The sequence below is a fragment of the Equus asinus genome, chromosome 3 (genome assembly GCF_041296235.1).
Source record: "Equus asinus isolate D_3611 breed Donkey chromosome 3, EquAss-T2T_v2, whole genome shotgun sequence".
NCBI lineage: Eukaryota > Metazoa > Chordata > Mammalia > Perissodactyla > Equidae > Equus > Equus asinus.
Genome location: NC_091792.1, coordinates 92,108,009 through 92,129,728, shown reverse-complemented (window position 1 = coordinate 92,129,728; position 21,720 = coordinate 92,108,009). Strand labels below are relative to the sequence as shown.

General features: G+C 38.7%; 1 long non-coding RNA gene across 1 annotated transcript in view; it reads right to left on the bottom strand.

Annotated features, from left to right (window-relative positions):
- Positions 1–7,747: 7,747 nt before the first annotated feature.
- The window catches only part of LOC139044836 (uncharacterized), a 76,346-nt gene continuing 62,373 nt past the window's right edge, over positions 7,748–21,720 (bottom strand). The window contains exons 3-5 of the long non-coding RNA XR_011502146.1: positions 11,799–11,887; positions 9,934–9,952; positions 7,748–8,350 (exon numbers count right to left, since the gene is read on the bottom strand). This is a non-coding gene — a long non-coding RNA (uncharacterized lncRNA). The remainder of the gene's footprint in view (positions 8,351–9,933; positions 9,953–11,798; positions 11,888–21,720) is intronic.

Sequence of the window (21,720 nt, the reverse complement as noted above, 5' to 3'; positions counted from 1 at the left end):
ACACTGGCTCCCCACAGAGCTCGCAGTGGATCCCTCACTGTCTGTAGAGTTTGCTACAACTCTAAACCAGGTCTTCTAGGCCCTCCATGATTTGGCCATATCCTACCTCTCCAGGCTTATTTCCTGTCTAATTTCAGATTTATTACCCTCCCACAGCCTCCAGGCAAAACACATAACTCATTCTTCTCCACACACACCCTGAACTTTTATTTAGGAACATACCAATCCCTCCCTATCCAGAAAATATTTTCTCACCAATTACAAATTAAGAATAAATATTTGAATTTTAAAAAATTATTTGCCTTAGATTATTTTAAAGACATCTTCCTGATATGACGTTATGGAAAGGTTATAAAAAGTAATAAATAACTTAAATGGAACATTGCATTCCATTTGGAGGAAGCTAGGAGCATACACCTGGTACAATTTTGCACACAGGTTAAGGTTAGGGCCTTTGGAGAAGAGTGGTTCTAGTACTTTCTACCTACATGATCTTAGATAAGACTTTGAACTTTTCTAAGCAAAAACCTTCCCCACAGGGTTGTTGTAAAGAATAAGTGAAATATTGCATATAAACTACTTTAACATAGTGACAGGCCCAAAGGAAGCACAAAATAAATGATGTTTATCATTGTTAGTAAAAAAGCTGTACATCATGGAGACTAAGAGTAAGAACTTGGGAACCAGATCGCCTGGGTTCATATCTCAGCCCTGCCAATCATTAGCTGTAAGACTTGGCACATTGCTAACAAGCTATGCCACAGTGTCCTTGTCTAAAAAAAGGTGATTAGAATAGTACCTTCTGCAGAGGGGTGTTGGAAAGGTTCAAAGAATTGATATATATAAAACACTGTCTCTGGCAGACAGTAGGTGATATGTAAGTCTCAGCCACTTATACTACTGCTGTTATTATGAATCAACACCTACTATTACTAATCTCATTAACAGAACACTATCATTCTTATGGATTTGAAGTCTTGAGAGACAAGAAAAGACACAGATTAACCTAGAAGTATTTTTTGAGATGGATCATTCCAAATGAGAGAGAAAATTCTGTAGAGGCAGAGTAGTGGACCCAGAAGTACCAATGGTTTGATTGGAGTGTGGCCAATGAAATATGCCAACAGTATCACAGGACCCATATGACAGAGCTACCAGCGTCCAAGGTGAATTCGTAATTGGAAATGAGCATCTTTGAGAGTCTTTGTTTCTCACTGACTAATAAAGCTGCCCGTTGTGCAATGGGCAGAAGGTAGTGCCTCGTAATTCACACTGATGCCATCTGTGTGTCTTGAGACTCATTATCAACTTCATCTGTAGAGCTGGATCATCTCAGGAAAACAAGCCTCCCTAACACTAGCTTCTAAGCTGATCCAGAGTAATCCATACGTTCTGAAGACAAGTAACAAGTTAATAAGAGACCGAGGCTAGAGTTCAGTGTCTATGGTAAGTATAATGATCCCTTAATTTATTATTTTATTCCCACTTCACAGACAAGTAAACTGAGGCAAGAGTAAGTTAAGTTGCCTATAACCAAATAGCTCAGAAGAAACAAAGATGGGATATAAATCCACAAACTTGAGTCCAGAGCCTATGAAATTCCTACACGAAGAGCTAACTTTTTAATAATTTGGTTGGTGGGGATTTCTTACTAGTAACTTTCAGTAGACTGAACCCAGTGGCAAAATGAGTCCAGGTAAGAAATTCCTCAGTTTTAGAGTCAGTAAAATATAAAGGGGCGGTGACCTCAGGGGCTATCCTTTCTGTGGACCTCTCTGGTCTGCCAGCCAAAAAGAAATGGAGAGTGAAGGAGGGTGTCCAGAAGCAACTTTTGTCCTGCCATCCATGAAAACCTAATTTTCTGATGAGAAGAAGTAAAACAGACATCTCCTTGTTGAAGAGCAGAAGTGCTGGGGGAACCTGAAGTCTCCAGGTAATTTGTAGGTAGTATTGGTGTCCTACTGCCACATCTGCACCCTTAGAACATTCTAGGTTCCACCACTCCTCCTGTGTCCCCTACTTTACCAAAATTTTCACTTCTACTGAATCATTTTTGCTAATACACTCAAAAATTCTGAGTTGTTTGAGCTGGTAAAGAGAAAAAGTTTGAAATGCCTCATTTTTTAAAAAGATGACACCTGTATTTTGGGGTTGTACTTTAGGGTTGGAAACTTTCTCAATAAGCCCTGCTGTGACTTACAAATGTTAAAATGAAAGTTCCTTTTTAGGTGTCTAAGGGACTATATTTATTCCTAACCTCAATCACCCCCTGAAGCATTAATCTGCTGAGTGGATTCCGTGTTAAATATTGTTTCAAGCTCAGGATTGTCTTGGACAGAAACACTAGTACAGACAGAAACAAGGGAAAGAACTAAACAGAAACACTACACAAACTAAATAACCCCCAATTGTATTGTATTCAAGAAAAGTCATGAGAGCATTTTGTGTGGCGGTGAGAGGAGTAAGCTGAGGACATGCTTCGGTCACCTGTAGGTGGAGATGGCCTCATCACCACCTCTCCTTTGTTTGGTAGGAAGTGCTTCATGAAGGAAGGTTGAGTTTAAGGAAGGAAAGGAAGAGTTACAAGAAACCTATTCAGGGAATAAAGTGTCACTTAGAAAAACAGTTTCAAGAAGATAGAGGACAATTATTATGTAGAAAGAGCACTCTAAGATTGCTTCAGAAAACAAAGGAGTTGTACTCATTTTATGGGGGCACATCTCATTCTTCCTGATTCATGATCACTAGTCCAGGACGTTATCTCCTTTAGGATATTGATGTTTTTCTATGTAAGTTAATCCCTTCCCATTGTCCACTATTCCATAATTCATTCCTTGTTGAGACAACCCTTAATGTGTTTAATATTAAAGAATAATTATTTCAAACTAAATTTAAATCTCTCTCCTGAATTACCATTTTCTGTATACGTATAGGCAGCACCAGTTGTATTATTTTCTGTTGTCAACTTCCATTTTCAAGGGCTGAAGTGCTCTCTTCCCAATGATGCCAAACAGCAACAATTGTGCTTTTTGTTGAATCCCCATAATACCTGTTCTATGCACATTTTACAGAATAAATATTGGTAGAATAAATTTACAAATCCAAAAGGCATGTTTATGTCCTTTGATGGAACTCCTGTTTGCGTTCTTTTCTCATGGATTTTGCTGTCTTTCATATTTCCACCTATTGTTCTGAAGAACAGACACTGAAATATATGAATTTACCAACGGAGGGAGTTCAGCACATAAGCCTAAAATCGTCCTTCTTCTTTTTGGTTAACATACTAAATCCTGTGAGTGTGTAATTAGGACGTATATAGTATGGAAAATGCTTCAAGTTCCTTTTGCAAAGATATTTTTTCCACTGAGGAAAGAAAATGTGTAGTCTAATTTCAAAACAGAGAAGTTGAAATCTGCTCGAATGGGGCATTCATTATTGCAAAATGCTCACTACCTCTTCATAATGTTCTGCTGTAGAGATGATTGGGAAGTATTGACTGAGCTATAAATATCCTCAGAGAACCAGGGAGCATCTGCTTTTCATTTGTTCTTGGGTGGCTTATACATCAGACAGGAAAACATCCCTGGTTTTAAGAGGTTTGAACAGATGCCATAGAGTAAGTCCCCATTTCCGAGTGTCTGTTGTCATTTTGGTTAGTGAACTCCACCTACTGAAACAGAAATGAACACCGTGGTCCAGAGTCTTCCCTCCCAGCCCCGGCCGTTTAAAGAAAGAAAGGGGAGCAAACCTTTTTGCCTGCTTTGCCACACAGATATGTTTTTAACCAGTGACTCAGAAAACATTTTCAACATGTTATTTATTCAAACTATACAGTCTTTATATATCTATTTAATTTTGGAGTTAACCCGGCCTTAGTTTCGTTGCCTCCTTGCCCTGTCGTGGTTACTGTTGTATTCTTGATCTTTGCCTGTTTTATATTTTACTTCACACAGCACCCATTAGTTGATTAATGTTCCATTTGATCATTTTATGAGTAAGTGTAATGTCAACAGCTTAAGAAACTATAACTATGGTTGGATATAAAATCTAGGCAGAAGTTGCCACTTAATGTGAGAAAAGTCAGTCAAATTATGGAAAGTCAACCTTGCAGATTTTCTGCCAGTATTCAATTTGTTTTCCTGTTGAAAAATAGGTTAACCAATAATTTGATATAGCAATTTTTCAGCATGCAGCTTGTGTGGAAAAAATCTTTCTAAAAAATAACTGTAATTGATATTTCCTGACCTAGGTATATATTGCATGAATTTCACAAAATATTTAACTTTCTCTAGTCCAGATCTTGAACATCTCTCCCAAAACTCGGGCCTTTATCAACTCTTTATTACCAAGGAACAATCTTTTATTCTGAGTTTTTGGGTATTTACTTGTTGATGAGCTATAATTGGTTAATATTTACCAAAGATTCATTACGCATTGTGTACGTTTAAATGGGTAGAAAATACAAAAAATGCACAATAATTCCAGTCTTCAGAAAACTTTGTTGTGTGGCTACAGAGACAAACTTAACACCCATGGCATGATTACAGGAGATGTAAGTTCCAAGTGATGCAAGAACCAAAATCTTCAATAGGACTTCGGAGAACATAAATATTAATTTGAGCTGGGGCAAAGAGAATCTTGGGAGAGCTTGGACTTGGTCTTGACCTTAAAGAATGGGGTATTTGGATGGGTAAAAGGAAGTTGAAATACATTTGCTTCAGATGTGAAAGTAAAGAGCAGGAGATGCGCTTGTTGTATCAGAGAAACAGCGAGAGGCTAGGCGAAGAGGTGAGGGTTTGCTTGTTCTGGTTCCTGAGGACCTCATCTCTGAGAGCTCTTTTGTTGCCTATTTTAGCCTCTTGATTCTTGCTGGAGCACTCCTGTGTTTTTTCACTAGGGCAAGAAACAGCTCTCAATGGCCTGCATGAGAAAGTAAAATGGCAGAACATTTAGGTTTCCTAGATATTTACAAGCCAAGGTACATTTTAGAAATATATCAGTGCCTTAGCCCCTTGTCTAGTCTTTCAGGGGCACTATGTTTTAAAAAAGAAAAGGCACATCTGCATAATTAGTGATGACTATCAACCTTTATTTCAGATCTGAAGGACAATGGCACAGGACGTAGGAGACATGGCTGTGAAGTCTTGGAAGTGATTCTTTTCTAAACACAGCATAATGTAAAACTTCAGATGGCTTCGCCAACTTCAAAACTGTCCCCTAGAAAGACTGTGCGACTATTCCAATGATTCTTCCATTCTTCAAGTCATCTTTACAGCCGGTCTCTTTGAATTGTTCTGGGGGACTGCAGAACAGTCTTCAAATGATCTTCCCCAGCGGCAAACGCTCCATCCGTGCCTGCTGCTCTCTGCATCTATGCCTATCCCACCTTGCACACTGACCCTTCCTGCCTAAACGGGTGCACTTCCTCTTATTTTGTCCCTGCCTCTGCTCTGTCTTTGTTTTATCTGTTAGTCTCTGACCCAGCATTCAGGAAATGCAGCATAGGGGCAAAGGATGCATGGCTTGAATCTGAGGTGATATACTAAATTGTGATGCAAGAAGAAGACAATGCAGTGAAATAGAGAGATGTCAGAGACATGGGAGCACTAAAAAGGTGTGATCTAAAGAATGGCAACAACCAAAGAATACCTTGGGTATGGATGAGTGGCTAGGATACTGTGGGAAATGGATAGAGCATACCAAACACCACAGGGAAAGCAGCATAGACACTAGAACCTATGGTGGGAGATATTAGAATTATAAACCAAACACAATAAAAAATATTGGTAAGGGAGTATTTAGAGTCTCCTCCCCCGACCATGCCATTTGACTGCTAACTTATCAAGTCAATTTCTATCCACTTCCTCTGAAGTCAGTCTGTCCCTGCCAAATTCTTCTAGTCTTTTGGAATGCAGGATTGGAGAGCACTACAATACTGACAGAAGGCTACAGAACCCAAGAGGCAAGAGGAAGGGAAAATCCTAGCAAAAGGGGGAAGTGAAGTTGGCAAATGAGAATCTGAAGTGTCATGGAGTATGAGATGTGAAAGAATAGGGCTCTAAGAAATGTTCCAAAAGGGCCATAAATCGTATGCACTTTAATTTACAACAGAATGGTTGTAAGTGTATCGGTTGTTCACTCTCATGATTGCGTGGCTGACCGGAAGCTGTGGCCGCTGCCACTGCCCAGCATCATAAGAGAGGTTCATACAGCATATCGTCAACCCGGGAAAGATCAGCATTCAAAGTTCGAAGTATGGTTTCTACTGAATGCATATCGCTTTCACACCATGGTAAAGTCAAAAAGTCACAAGTTGAACCATGGCAAGTCGGGGACCATCTGTACTCAGATTTGCTTTCTCACGGGGCAGGAATGCAAGTGGTGCTGTTGCTGGCCTGGCATGGAAATGGACACTCTGTCCATTACCCAGTCTATCAGAGTGGACTGCTGAGGACGAGGAGGCACAGACACCTTGGGTTCTTTGCAGTCTGTGGAAGCCCCCAGGGCAGGGCCTTGGGCTAGGGACTACAGTGTCTAGGGCACCGTGTCACCTCCTTCTCTTCTTTGGTGAGCTCACTCAACCTCGGTGGGGGAAGCCACCTCCACACACATGCCTGCTTTTCCAAGACTCTCAGCATCCTTATCCCAAACCGCCACTTGTGCTACTTGTGCTCATAGGAGAAGTGAAGGGAGTTTGTTGAGCCCAGTAGGCCCGGGTGAAGGGCACCGTTACACTTTCACTGGGACTCATTGTCTAATTACGTTCCTGGGCTGTCACATCATTTATCATGAACAAGAGGTAGAACTATAAAGTAATATGATTATTATTTCACTAATACCTCAAAATATAAGTGAAAGTAATTGTTTTATTTCCACGTCACCATGGGTGATTTTACATTTAATCCAAAAATGCTAACTTTGTTCCAACTGTTTCTGAAATAATTTTTGGAAGTGACATGCAGAGCTGTTTTATGAGCACACAAGAAAGTGTCATTTTATAGTCGTACTTCACTAATTATATTTGGGTGCACTCACCATTAGCTGTTTCCAATATTAAATTCGTCCCCATCGTATGAAACTTTGCCATCAAATTAGATATTCAAAGAAGGAGAAACAGCTCTGAGTGCAAGTGAAAAGGGGGAGTTCAATTCTGTTTTAAGCGCTGTCAACCTGATTTAAATGAATGAATCGTCTCCATTGAAGACTGATTCTAAAGGGGAAAAATAATAACTTTAAAAGTCCATATGGGGGGGGGCTTTTTAAAATACATTTTTATTGAGATATAATTCATATACCATAAAATTCCTTAAAAGTGTAAAATTCAGTAGTTTCTAGTATACTTACGAGTTGTACAACCATCACCACTATCTAATTTTACAACATTTTCATCATCCCAAAAGGAATGATCGTTCCCCATTTTCCCTCCCCTCAGCCTTTGGCAACCACTAATCTGCTTTCTGTCTCTATGAAGTTGCACTATCTGGACATTCCACATAAATGTAATCATAAAATATGTGTCCTTTGTTTGCTTAAAGTCATAGTCTCCAGTGGAGAATGTTGACACCTGCTTTAGTTTTTTAATGACAAAAAGTAACAACCTCATGAATGAGCTTTTATATAGAAATGTAAGCAATATAGCACTTCACTATAGGACAGAAATTCTCATCCCTAGATGTCCATTACATTTAAGAATAGTTATCAAGTAATCAGTACAAAATAGTTATAGAGAAGTTTTGATTCTGAAGAAAAAATTCTGTGGAAAAGCTTTATTCATCGTCAAAGCGTGTGGGTGGCAGAATGCACATAAGTTTCCTGATTCCCCAATTACAATATACTGCTGTGACATGTTCCTTAAATATGACAAAAGCCTACTGACCCACAAAGGATTTGTTTACAATTATCTTTGTTTACAATTATTTTTCCATCGCATCTCCCTTGTGGTGACATTTGCAAGATACTTGGCCAGGAGAGAGAATAGGGATAGAAATGCAACATTCAAAAGATGAAATAAAAAGACTAACATCGTGAATAACTAACATTCTAATGAAGGAACCACATCACAGGCTTACAATCCCATGCTGAGAAAATAAAAATGTCTTCACTCCCAAAAAGTCAAAGAACATTTAAATATGACTCAATATTATTTTAAAAAGGAATTAGAATTAAAATGTTGCCCATATGTTGTGGCTGAATGACCAGGAAAGTGTCATCTGATTCTGCTCTCCTCTCTCTCCCGTCTTCCTCCTTGCCTCTGTTCCTTCCTCCCACAGTCGTTGGACACCTCGTACATTTCATTGGCACTGAGATTCAGCCAAAAACAAGTCAGATATGATCCTTGGCCTCTTGGCACCTTCAACATTACAGGGAAGACATATTAAACAATTAGTTTCAAGTTTGAAGCATATAATGAAGCAGAAGTACAAAGAAATCTATTTTTCACACAAATGACCATAAGTAACCTTAGTCTAAGTGATGATTAAGATTGTTAATCGTTGCACCTCACATAAAAAATATCCCATCCACGGCACTGGTCGTTCACACATTCTGCTTTGGCAGCCCGGATTCACAGTTTCAGATCCCACATGCAGACCTACACCACTCATCAGCCAGGCTGTGGCGGCAACCCACATACAAAGTGGAGGGAGATCAGCACAGATGTTAGCTCAGGGCTCTTCTTCCTCGGTAAAAATCCCATCTCTTCCTCTGAGGTGGCATGTAACAGCTGCCAATCACATCTAGGAAATTTCTCAGAGATATAGTCCAATAATGATAGGCTTTACTAGCATGACTGCTAGTTTTGTTTAGCAGAAGTTTCCACTATTTTTGAATCTTTGTCCTTTTAAGAATCAAAAGGACCCGTTTTCTATCCAAACCAGGAACACTTAAATTTTTTTAACTTTCTTTAAATGTGGAACTGTTAACACATACTTTTATTCTGCAATAGTTCAAGTCAAAAAAGATTTGGTGGAATGAGGTACACGTTGTATAAGCCTCTGTGTTGGTTTCCGAGGGCTGCCACAAGTAAGGACCATAAACTGGATGACTTAGAACAACAGAAATTTATTGTCTCACAGTTTTGGAGGCAAGAAGTCCAAAATCAAGGTGCTGTCAGGGCTATCATCCCTCTGAAATCTATAGAAAAGGATCCTTCCTTGCCCCTTCCTAGATTCGGGTGGTTTGCCGGCAGTCTTTGGTGTTCCTTGGCTTAGAGATGCATCATTCCCATCCTCCATCTTCACAAGGATATCTTCCCTCTATGTGGGTTCATCTCTGTGTTCAAATTCCCCTTTTTATAAAGACACCAGTCCTATTGGATGAGGGTCCACTCTAATGATTTCCTTTTAATTTAATTACCTCTATAAAGACCCTCTCTCCAAATAGGGTCAGATTGTGAAGTACTAGGGGTTAAGATTTCAATACAACTGTTCAGTGGATAACAGCCCAAAGCAAAATGTATCAATCACTTTTTTTTTACAGAAAGTTTCAATGAGTTTTGAAAGTCAATCTACAAATTAAGAGAGGCTATGCATTATCTTTTATACAACTATAGTTTTTTTTTCCATTGTTCATAAAGAAGAGTCCTAAAGAGATTAAGAATTCTTAGGTCAAATTTTTTTAAATGTTTGTGGAAATTTCCATCACTTTGAAAAGAAGCTAACAACAGTGGAAAACTCATAAAGGAACATCAGTATGGCACAGAACTAGATTTTTATTCTTATCATGATCTTGTGTCTTTATACCCTAGTGGCTTCAACATCTAGGTATGATGAGAAAGGCACAGTAAGACGTTGAGAACTGTGAAGTCAACTCTACCATGATGAAGAATAATAGTAAATAATTGAGTTCAACAAATATTTATCAAATGCAGCTATGTGTGGCTACTGTACTAGATAGGCCTGCGAGGGTGCAAAGTTGACTATGACATAGTCTTACCTTTAAGGAGTTTATCTCCCTAAAAGAAATAAGATAAATATTAAAATACTCATAACACAAGACACTTTTTAAAAACACAGGAGGCAAAGATTAATTCCAGTGGAGAAAAAGGAAGTAGAATTTTGAAATAGAAATGTATTTCCAACAGTCAAAAATGAAATAATGGTGGTTATAATGCCTGTTTTAGGTATTCCATGCTGTTTTTGAGTATGGAAATAGCAACATTTTTGTGATGTAATAGTGTACCTTAGATTTTTTTAACTTAAATCTTAATCTTTCCTGTCTTGAGACATACCCAAAAGATTATAGATGGCATTAAAATTTTGAATTGAACTAAGATGCACTCATTTTTAAAGCATTTCCATTTCCCCATAATCCTCAGGAGGACAAATAAAATGACAACGGACAAAGCAAAGCCTCTATTGAAAGATGATTTTTCACTCTATTTCAAGAACCAGAATGTAAATAGGTAGTATTTAAATTTATGTGAGCAATTATGCATCAGAATTGCCATCTATACATAATGAACTATACAAGATAAAGACAAACTAGAACACTTTCTTTAAAACCAAAACTAGATTTGCTACCAATTGAAACACCTTTAAGAACACACTGGCATACACACTCATACACACAAAAGTTGTTCACAAAGCTGTCTTTAGAGTCATCAAACAAGAAAGAGTTAATATACAACTTCTCTTTGGAGTTAGCATATAACTAGAGCCTCACCATTTCCCTACTCGTGCAAGGCCAAAAGAGCTTTACAGGGGCTGGCCCGGTGGTGCAGCAGTTAAGTTCGCATGTTCCTCTTCGGCCGCCCAGGGTTTGTGGGTTTGGATCCCGGGTGTGGACCTACGCACTGCTAATCAAGCCATGCCATGGCAGGCATCCCACATATAAAGTAGAGGAAGATGGGCATGGATGCTGGCTCAGGGCCAGTCTTCCTAAGCAAAAAGAGGAGGATTGGCAGGAGATGTTAGCTCAGGGCTAATCTTCCTCAAGAACAAAAAAAATGTGTGTAGGAGCTTTACACACATAACTCAATGTTAGTACAATTAATGGACACTGTTGTTAAAGACGGTAATATTTTTTTGAAGATCAAATGTCTACTTTTAAATCTAATCATTATTTTCTTCGATTTTATTCAATGTTAAACTTTTTAAACAATAATTTATTTTAACAATTTTTATCTGCTGACATAGAGGGTGGGAGGCGGGGCGAGCAGACTAAAAGGTAGGTTGGAGCCTGAATGGGAGTCACAGGAGAAGCTGTGGAAGAAGTCCGAGCAGAAGTGCAGCGTGGTCAGAGCTAAGCAGTGGGGCGTGAGGACAAAGTAGGGAGCAGGAAGGTGGGAGGGGCAGAGACCAAGTGGAGAGCTCAGTGAGACTTTGATCTGAACCAGCCAGTCACCTACTGAACAGTGATGCTCAAGAGATGGACTGGACACACCGAGAAAGAAAAGCCGTGCCTGAGGGGCAGGTCTGCATTACCAATGAGCTCGTCTTTGGTCCACTTCTACTACCCTCACCGCCCCCACGCCCCAAAGAGAACCTTCCTTTTTCAAAGCCTTTCTGGAAATTCTTGATTGAACCATCCCCTTAAAATTTTACTTGTACATATCACTGGCTCCTCAAATTCAACATATCTAAAGGCTAACCCATCACTCCCCACCACAGCCTGTCCACACACTACTCCTCCTGTATTCCCATCTGGGCGGTGACAGCCTCGTCCTCTACAGCACGCAAATGAAAACTTCAACCTTTCCTTTGCTTTACGAGGTGGTCACCAAGTCCTGCACAATCCACCTTCTAAGAACCTCTCGAAATCACCCAGCTTTCCACCCCCTTGGCAATCAAGTCTCTTACCTTTTGCTGCCTGGACAATATGATCACTAAATGGGTTCTCTGCTTCTTTGGATCTTCTTCCTCCTCTCGATAATCCACTTTCCATCCTCCTACCAAAAAGACATATCTAAAATTCAAATATGATCCCATTAAGGCCTTGGTTTAAATCACTGAATATCTTTCCATTGTCTTCAAGATGGAGGAAAAACTCCTCAGTATGAGTCACAAGGTCATTGGGGATCCAGCCCCTTCCTACCCTTGGCGCTTCCTCTCCTGCTGTGTTTCCACGCAAGCTCTGCTGCCAAACTGCCAAACGGGCCAAACTTGCCGTATCCTGAACAACCCTTGCTCTCTACACCCTTTGTCATGCTATTCCCTTCCCTAGAATGCCCTTCTCTGCGTTCCCACTGTATCAGTGTCCTATTCGTATGGCTTAAAACAACACTAATTTTTTCTCTTACAATCTGGAGACCAGAAACTGGAAACCAGTTTCACTGGGCTAAAGTGAAGGAGTCAGCAGGGCTGTTTCCTTCTGGAGACTCTAGGAAAGAATCCGTTTCCTTTCCTTTTCCAGCTTCTGGAGCCCATGTGCTTTCCTTGGCTGGTGGCCCCTTCCTTGCACGTCACTCAGACCTCTTACGTTCGTTGTCACATCTCTTCTTCTGTTGCTGAATCTCCCTCTGCCTCCCTTTTATGAGGACATTTAGGATTACATTTAGGGCCCACCCAGATCATCCAGGATACTCTCTCCATCTCAAGATTCTTAATTTAATCCCATATGCAGAACTCCTTTTGCCATAAAAGGTAACATTCACAGGTTCCAAAGATTAAGACCGGGATATCTTTGGGGCCATTACTCAGCTTATCACACTTACCGTTTTCTACCTCAGTCTTTCCAGACATAGCTTACACATTTTCTCTCCTCTGGGAATTTTCCTTACATATGATTGCCCCCATTACTATCCCCAGCTACCCTCAACTGGGTACCTCAATAAGGTGACCAACTGTCTGGGTTTGGCTGGGACTGAGGAGGTTTCCAGGACACAGGACTTTCATTGCTAAAAGCAGAAAACTGCCAGGCAAATCAGGATGAATCAGTTACCCTAAGTCCTCATCTTTCTTCCCAAATCACACTCCGTGTAGCTCTCATCCCACTGGACCGTAATTTACAATTCTCAGTTCTCTTGTCTTTCTCCTTTGCTAGGCTACGGGCAGGAATATGCTTCTTTCGTATTGACAATGCTCCTGCCTCAGTTTCTGGCACAGATTCTCCATGAGGGAATGGGTGTGAGTGGAGTTTATGGAGCAGCCCTGGAAGAGCAGACAATCCAGGCAAAATGGGAATTTTCTATCCTGTGACTAGAACAAAAACGAAACAAAACAGAACAGAACACTAGACATCAGTGTAATGTGCTATGCTCTCTGGGATGTTTTTTTTTCTCTTCTGCACTTGCAAATTTAAGTTAAACTAGACACAGTTCTTTGCAAGAATCCAAATATTCAGAGTTCTTTACAGAACACACTGTCTTGGAAGAAGCATAGGCCCTACTATTTATAGCTGATTGCTTCACCACTTTCTTGTCTTGCCTGTTTCTTGAATGCCCCTTTGCCGTAAACAAAGCAGACTGAAAATAGATTTATGGCCAGGTTCTGGGAGTCTTATAACATTTCTCTATTCTCTTAAATGCTGATAAAGCGGACCCATTCTGGGAATTTACATCATGAATGCCACAGCCGCCGGAGCACCAGACGGGTGACTCACTCTGTTATCACTTCTCCCAGTTTCCTCCAGCCAACTCTGTTTGTCCTTGGGCAAAGGTGCCCTGCAAGTTAGCCCGAGTTCATGGAAATGTGACTGAGATAAACATGAAAAAGGAAGATTCAGACAAAGACATCATTTAGCCGGAGCCATTGATCTACAGTCCTTGTTGGGAGAAAAGTGTTTTCCATTGCTCAGTGGTGAATAATTCTATGCCCTGAAGCGAAATAGGCTCAATGCTGTGAACAACAACATAAATGGAAACCCTAGACAGGGTAAGGGAATGAGGATGGGAAAGGATTAAATATACATCTTCTGTTTCTCATATTTTTAAAAAAGGGAAAGGAGGAGTCGAAAATAAAAAAACTATTATGTGGCACATACACCAAAACAGAGGCTGTGTAAGAAGATGAGACGTTCCAATGAATGAGAAAATGAAACTTAGAACTTTTCAATGAAGATCAACTGTGTTTCATCAAATATATCTAGATCTATAATGATAAGCTGTGCCTTTTATATGGAATTGGATCAGATCAACAGATGTGAAGAATTCAGCACAAATTGCAATTAGTGGGGAATATTTAGAAGACCCCAAAAACATAACGCTGTAGTTAAAAGTAGATATATTTCCATTTGGAAAAATATCTTGAACTCTACTTAGGGTTTATAAATCTTTTCTGTGATGTGTGATAAGGGGGGAAAGCTTTGAATGATTCTCTTCAAGAATATTCTATCTAAGTGAATTCATTCGAGTTCTCCCTGCATGGGGATAATCCACAAGGGTTATGACAGGCGAGTGACTGATCTACCAAGGCAGCCGCTGCAGCCCTGATTTGAATGCTGCTTGCACAGCTCCTCAGCTTCCCCATTATTTGCCTGCAAGTCAGTGACTGTAGTTGTAATTTCACCTCTACACCCACTGAAGAGTCAGCTCTCGAAGGACTACTCACTGGTTTTCAGTACCTATTGAGCTGCAAAGCTGACTTCTAAAACCCGCTTTCCTTAGTTGTTTGCTGTCCACGTATGAGGACATTAAGGTCCTTGAAAGGAAAAGGAAAAAGAAATGTTCCCTCTCTCCTTCCATAGGATCTGGCTTTCCGGTTACCCTGCTCCATCAGATGAAAATTTAAAAACTGAGATGAGTGAGGCTGGTTTAGATACTTCTTGTACCTCACCATGAAAGAAATTGGAAGGCTCAAGTGAGGTCATGCTAAATGGTAATTTCTTCCAGGAATTGAGGCTGAAAGGTTCACCAGCAGAAAGGGGAAGGTAGATTTTGTGAATTCATAGGCAACTTGCCTCTATGGCGTTTACAGAATACCAGTGGCATTAATAATCCAAAATGGCTAAAAATCCACAAATAATTTCTTTGTCTTCATAAATTTTGTGTTTTCTTTTTACTTTGTGTGTTTGTTCTGCTTTGTGACTCTCTAACTAGGTGGGCACCTTACTTCTCTGAGTCCCTAATATTTTATGTTAGAGCCTTAGATCTTAGAGTCGAATGAGGTCATCAAAGTCAGTGGCTCCCAGATCTTTCAATGATGTGAACTAGTAAAAATTTCCCAAATTTTGGTTACTGATGTAAAGTTGCCAACTTTGTATTTTGTCTGGTATCTCGAGAAAACAAGACAGAACAACTAACAACAGCTGTCAGCATCATTTCATTCAAGACAGGATATTTTCAGTCCAAAAAAAAGTAGAAGACTATAATCTTCAGGGGGAAAAGAGAAAGAAAAATATATTCAAATAAATTGGTTTATCTGAAAAGCTTACCAACTTGTTTTCTCATTTTCTCACAGACTGGGTAGAAGCTTATCCAAAATGAACATTGATCCACAGATAATAATTTAAGAATGTTTGATCTAATGCCATCTCCTAAACTTCAGCTGAAGGAATTAAAACTCATGGTCACTTGGCCAAGATTACTGTTTTAGTTAGGGTTCTCCAGAGAAACAGAATCAATAGGATTTACATGTATGTATATGTATATATAGAGAGATTTATTTTAAGGAATTGGCTCGTATGACTGTAGGAAAAGACAAGTACAAAATGTGTAGGGTAGGCCAGCAGGCTTGAGTCAAAAAGTTAAAAACTCAGGCAGTGGCCCGGCACCATGGCCTAGTAGTTAAGTTCGGTGTGCTCTGCTTCAGTGGCCCGGGTTCGATTCCCAGAGATGGACCTACACCACTCATCAACAGCCATGCAGTGGCATCAATCCACATATAAAAATAGAGGAAGGTTGCCACAGATGTTAGCTCAGGGTAAATCTTCCTCAAGCGAAAAAAAAAAAAAAAAACTGAGGCAGAATTTCTACATTGCAGCCTTGAGGCAGAATTCCTCCTTCTTCAGCAAACCTCGGTTTTTGCTCTTAAGAACTTCAACTGATTAGATGAGGCCCACCCATATTATGGAGGGTAATCTGCTTTACTTAAAGTCTGTTTGTAAATATTCATCACATCTACAAAATACTTTTACAGCAACGTCTAGACTGGTGTTTGAGCAAACAACTGGGCATCGTACTCTAGCAAAGTTGACACAAAAAAGTAATCATCACAGTCATAGACTTGATTAGTTTTGGGTGGTCTGGTCTCCTGACTTTCTAGTATGTATTCTACCCTACTTCTCCCCACCCCACCCCAAATAAAGCTAACGTTACCTTTTTTATATACCATTCAGGATAATTTGAGGATTAAGTGAATTTTTTTTACTTTTTTAAAGGTGTAGGTCTTAAGGATCTTACAGGTTTGAGGGTTTTTTTTTAAAGATTGACACTTGAGGTAACATTTGTTGCCAATCTTCTTTTCTTCTTCTTCTTCTCCTCCTCCTCCTCCTTTTTCTCCCAAAGCCCCCGAGTACATAGTTGTATATTTTCAGTTGTGGGTCCTTCTAGTTGTGGCACGTGGGATGCCACCTCAGCATGGCTTGATGAGTGGTGCCATGTCCACACCCAGGATCCAAACCAGCGAAACCCTGGGCTGATGAAGCAGAGTGATCGAACTCAACCACTCAGCCACAGAGCCCCTATTTACATTTTTTTAACTTGGCGATACCAAATACATAATAAGACTATAAAATTTAAGACTTCATTCTACATCTGTAATGATTATAAATTAGGAGTATAGTTCCATAGTTTTGTGGATTTCTATATCCCAAGGAAAGGAACAATGTCAAGTAATGAACTAATTTTATCAAAATTGCAGATAAAGCAAAATCAATATTTTAAAATTATTTTCTAATGAAGTTAATTTAAGAGCATTATGCAAAATTATATGGACATGATTACCTCAAAAAAGAAAAAATGTATAAAAAAATCTATGTCCAGTTAAAATATTTAAAGACATTATTCCAAAATAACAATGATTATATCTGATGGTAACATTATGTACACCAGCTGGACAGTCTATTGGTTAAGATTCTGCACGTTCACCACCAGGCCTGGGTTCGTTTCCCTGTCAGACAACTATACTACCTGTTGTCTCTCGGTTGTCACACTGTGGCAGCTGAGTGTAACTGTGGTGCTGAAAGCTATGCCATTGGTATTTCAAATACTAGCAGGTACCACCCATGGTGGACAGATTTCAGCAGAGCATCCAGACCAAGTCACACTAGGAAGATGGACCTGGTCATCCACTTCTGAAAAAATTGGCCATGGAAACTCTACGAATAGTAGTAGAGCATTGTCTGATACAGTGCGGGAAGGTGAGAGGGTGGTGCAAAAAGATCAGGCAGGGTTCCATTCTGCTGTACAGAGGGTTCCCAGGAGTTGGAATTAACTGGATGGCGCTAACAAAAACAACATTATGTATACATTTTCCTTTTGAATTTTCTATAGTTTTTAGTCTTTTTTAAAAATGCTCATGTATTTATTTTTTTGTAATCTTAAGAGTCAACTACAGGGGCCAGCCCCATGGCCTAGTGGTTAAGTTCAGGGTGCTCCACTTTAGCAGCCCCAGTTCAGTTCCCAGGTACAGACCTACACCACTCATTGGCAGCCACGCTGTGGCAGGTGTCCCCACATATGAGACAGAGGAAAATGGGCAGAGATGTTAGCTCAGAGCGAATCTTCCTCAGAAAAAAAAGATTCAACTACACTTTTAAACCCAAAGAATAAAAGTCCAACAGCATGTTTGTGTCAATATTTCATGTCAACATGCTCTCAAACTTTTTCTAAATAACACAGAGGTATCCATTCAAATAAGTTGACATTTTCATTTTGGTTTTATCTTGGTTGACTGCTTTGTGGAAATCCAAATCACATGCCAGTGAGTAAACTCATTGACCCACATAACTGTGTTCCAAAAAAAAATTAAAAATAAAGTGTATAATTATATTTCACAAACATTGAGAAGCAATAACTTTGGGACGGGGCGGGGGGGTGGGGAGCAACATCCTTTGACCAACATTTTGTAAAATGCATGTGCCAGAAATTCTGACAAAAAAAGGAACCTGATGTCAAACAGTTCAGCAAATTACACTCTGCTTTCCAGAAACACTTCCACTGGGAGGAGACCATCAATGTAAGTGGATACATACTTTCTGCTTTTGCAATTCAATGTAGGCAGATTATTGTAAAAGTGTATGCTGGGGCTGGCTCCATGGCTGAGTGGTTAAGTTTGCGTGCTCCACTTAAGCAGCCTGGGGTTCACCAGTTTGGATCCTGGGCACGGACCCAGCACCATTCATCAAGCCACGCTGAGGTGTCATCCCACATATAAGAAATAGAAGAACCTGCAACTAGGAGATACAACTATGTACTGGGGAGGTTTGGGGAGAAAAAATAAAGAGGAAGATTGGCAACAGATGTTAGCTCAGGGCCAATCTTCCTCACCAAAAAAAAAAAAAGTATATGCAAGTGTGTGAGTTTTTAATGTTTAAATATGAATAATAGGTAGCAAACTTGTTTTTAAGTTAACAAAACTTAGAACTCAGATAGAAAAATCACGTATTTTATTTCATTTCCCATGAGTTAGTTTTAAAACAAAATGAAAAGCTAAAACAATTGAAGAATTTACAGGAGAGAAAAATGGAATTAATGGCATCAAATTCTCTTCTGACTTCATCTGATATTAAAGAGCAAACAGATGTCTGGCCCTGTTGTTAGAATTTTTGATCACAGTAATGAACAACCTGCATGAGTATTATAGGGATTGTTTTTTTAAAAGTATTATTCATTTTAAATTTTATAACAGAATCATAAAAAGATAGAGTAAAGCACATAAGAGTAAAGAAGAAAAACCACAACAGTATGAAACTGGAAATCAACTATAAGAAGAAAACTGAGAAAGCCACAAACATGTGGAGATTAAACAAAATGCTACCAAACAACTATTGAGTCAACAAAAAAATCAAAGACGAAATCAAAACATACCTAGAGACAAATGAAAATGAAAATCAGACATACCAAAATTTATAGGATACAGCAAAAGTGGTACTAAGAGGGAAATTTATAGTAATACAGGCCTACCTTAAGAAATAAGAAAAATCTCAAATAAAAATCTAAGATTATAACTGAAGGAGCTAGAAAAGTAAGAACAAACGAAGCCCAAAGTCAGTAGAAAGAAGGAAATAATAGAAATCAGAGAGGAAATAAATAAAACAGAGACGAAAATAATTTGAAAAAATCAATAAAACTATGAGCTGGTTCTTTGAAAAGATAAACGAAATTGACAAACCTTTAGCTGACTCACCAAGAAAAAAAGAGAAGGTTCAAATAAATAAAATCAGAAACAAAACAAGAGAAATAACAATGGATACCACAGAAACACAAAGGATTACAAGAGATTACTATGAAAGGCTATATGCCAACAAATTGGATAACCTAGAAGAAACAAATTCTTAGAATCATACAACCTCCCAAAATTGAATCAAGAAGAAATAAAGAATATGAATAGATCAATCACAAGTAGAGAGATTGAAACAGTAACCAAAAACCTCCCAAAAAACAAAAGTCCAGGACCAGACGGCTTCCCTGGTGAATTCTACCAAATAGTCAAAAAGACTTAGTACCTATGCTTTTCAGACTCCTCCAAATGTTGAGGAGGGTATGCTTCCTAACTCATTCTACAAGGCCAACATTACCCTGATACCAAAACCAGACAAGGACAACACAAAAAAATAAAATCACAGGCTAATATCCCTGATGAACATAGATGCAAAAATCCTCAACAAGATACTAGTAAATCCAATACAAAAATACATTAAAAGAATCATACATCATGATCAAGTTGGCTTTATTCCAGGGATGCAAGGATAGTTCAACATCCACAGATCAATCAGCATGATATACCACATTAACAAAACGAAGAATAAAAATCAGATGATCGTCTCAATACAGCAGAGAAAGCATCTGACAAGATACAGCATCCGTTTATGATAAAAACTCTGAATAAAATGGGTATAGAAGGAAACTATCTCAACATAATAAAGGCCATGTATGACAAACCCAATGCTAACATCATGATCAATAGTAAACAAATGAAAGCTATTCCTCTAAGAACTGGAACAAGACAAGGATGCCCACTTTCACCACTCCTATTTAACATAGTATTGGAAGTCCCAACCAGAGCAATCAGGCAAGAAAGAGGAATAAAAGGGATCTAAATAGGAAAGGAAGAAGAAAAACTGTCACTATTTGCAGATGACATGATTTTATGTATAGAAAACCCTAAAGTATCCACTAAAAAACTATTGGAAATAATAAACGAATACAGTAAAGTTGCAGGGTACAAAAGTAACGTACGAAAATCAATTGGGTTTCTGTACAGTAAGAAGAAAATAGCAGAAAGAAAAATTAAGAATACAACCCCATCTACAATTGCAACAAAAAGAATAAAATATCTAGGAATAAATTTAGCCAAGAAGGTGAAAGATGGGTACACTGAAAACTATAAAACATTGTTGAAAGAAATCGAAGAAGACACAAAGAAATGGAAAGATATTCCATGCTAATGGATTGGAAGAATTAACATAGTTAAAACATCCATAATTCCTAAAGCAATCTACAGATTCGACGCAATCCTATCAAAATCCCAATGACATTTTTCAAGGGAATAGAATAAAGAATCCTAAAATTTATATGGAACAACAACAGATCTTCAATAGCCAAAGAATCTTTACAAAAAAGAACAAAGCTAGAGGTTTCACAATGTCTCCTTTCAAAATATACCTCAAAGCTATCATAATCAAAACAGCATTGTCCTGGCACAGAAACAAACACACTGATCCATGGAACAGAATTGAGAGCACAGAAACAAACCCACACATTTATGGACAGCTAATTTTCAGCACAGGAGCCAAGAACATACAATGGAGAAAAGAAAGTCTCTTCAATAAACGGTATTGGGAAAACTGGACAGCCACATGCAAAAGAATGGAAATAGACCATTATCTTACAGCATATAAGAAAATAATTCAAAGTGGATTACAGACTTGACTATAAGGCCTGAAATCATAAAAACCCTAGAAGGAAACATTGGCAGTATGCTCTTTGACATTGGCCTAAGCAGTATCTTTTTGCATATCGTGTCTCCTCATGCAAGGGAAACAAAAGAAAAAATAAACAAATGGGACTACATCAAACTAAAAACCTTCTACACAGCAAAGAAAACCATCAACAAAAGGAAAAGACAATCTAACAATTGGGAGAAGATATTTGCAAATCATATATCCAGTAAGGGATTAATATCCAAAATATATAAAGAGCTCATTCAGCCCAACAACAAAAAACCAAACAACCCAAATGAAAAATAGGCAAAGGATCTGAACAGACATTTTTCCAAAGAAGATACACAGATGGCCACCAGGCACATAAAAAGATGTTCAACATCACTAATTATGAGGGAAATGAAAATCAAAACTACAATGAGATATCATGTCATGCCCATCAGAATGGCTATAATTAATAAGAAAAGAAATAACAAGCATTGGAGAGGATGTAGAAAAAAGGGAACACTTATACACTGCTTGTGGGAATGTAAATTTGTGCAGGCACTATGGAAAACAGTATGGAGCTTTCTAAAAATAAAAATAGAACTACCATATGATCCAACTATTCCACTTCTTTGCTTTTATCCAAAGAACATGAAAACATGAATGTATAAAGATATTTGCACCCCTATGTTCATTGCAGCATTATTTACAATAGCCAAGACTTGGAAACAACCTAAGTGCCCATCAATGGATGAA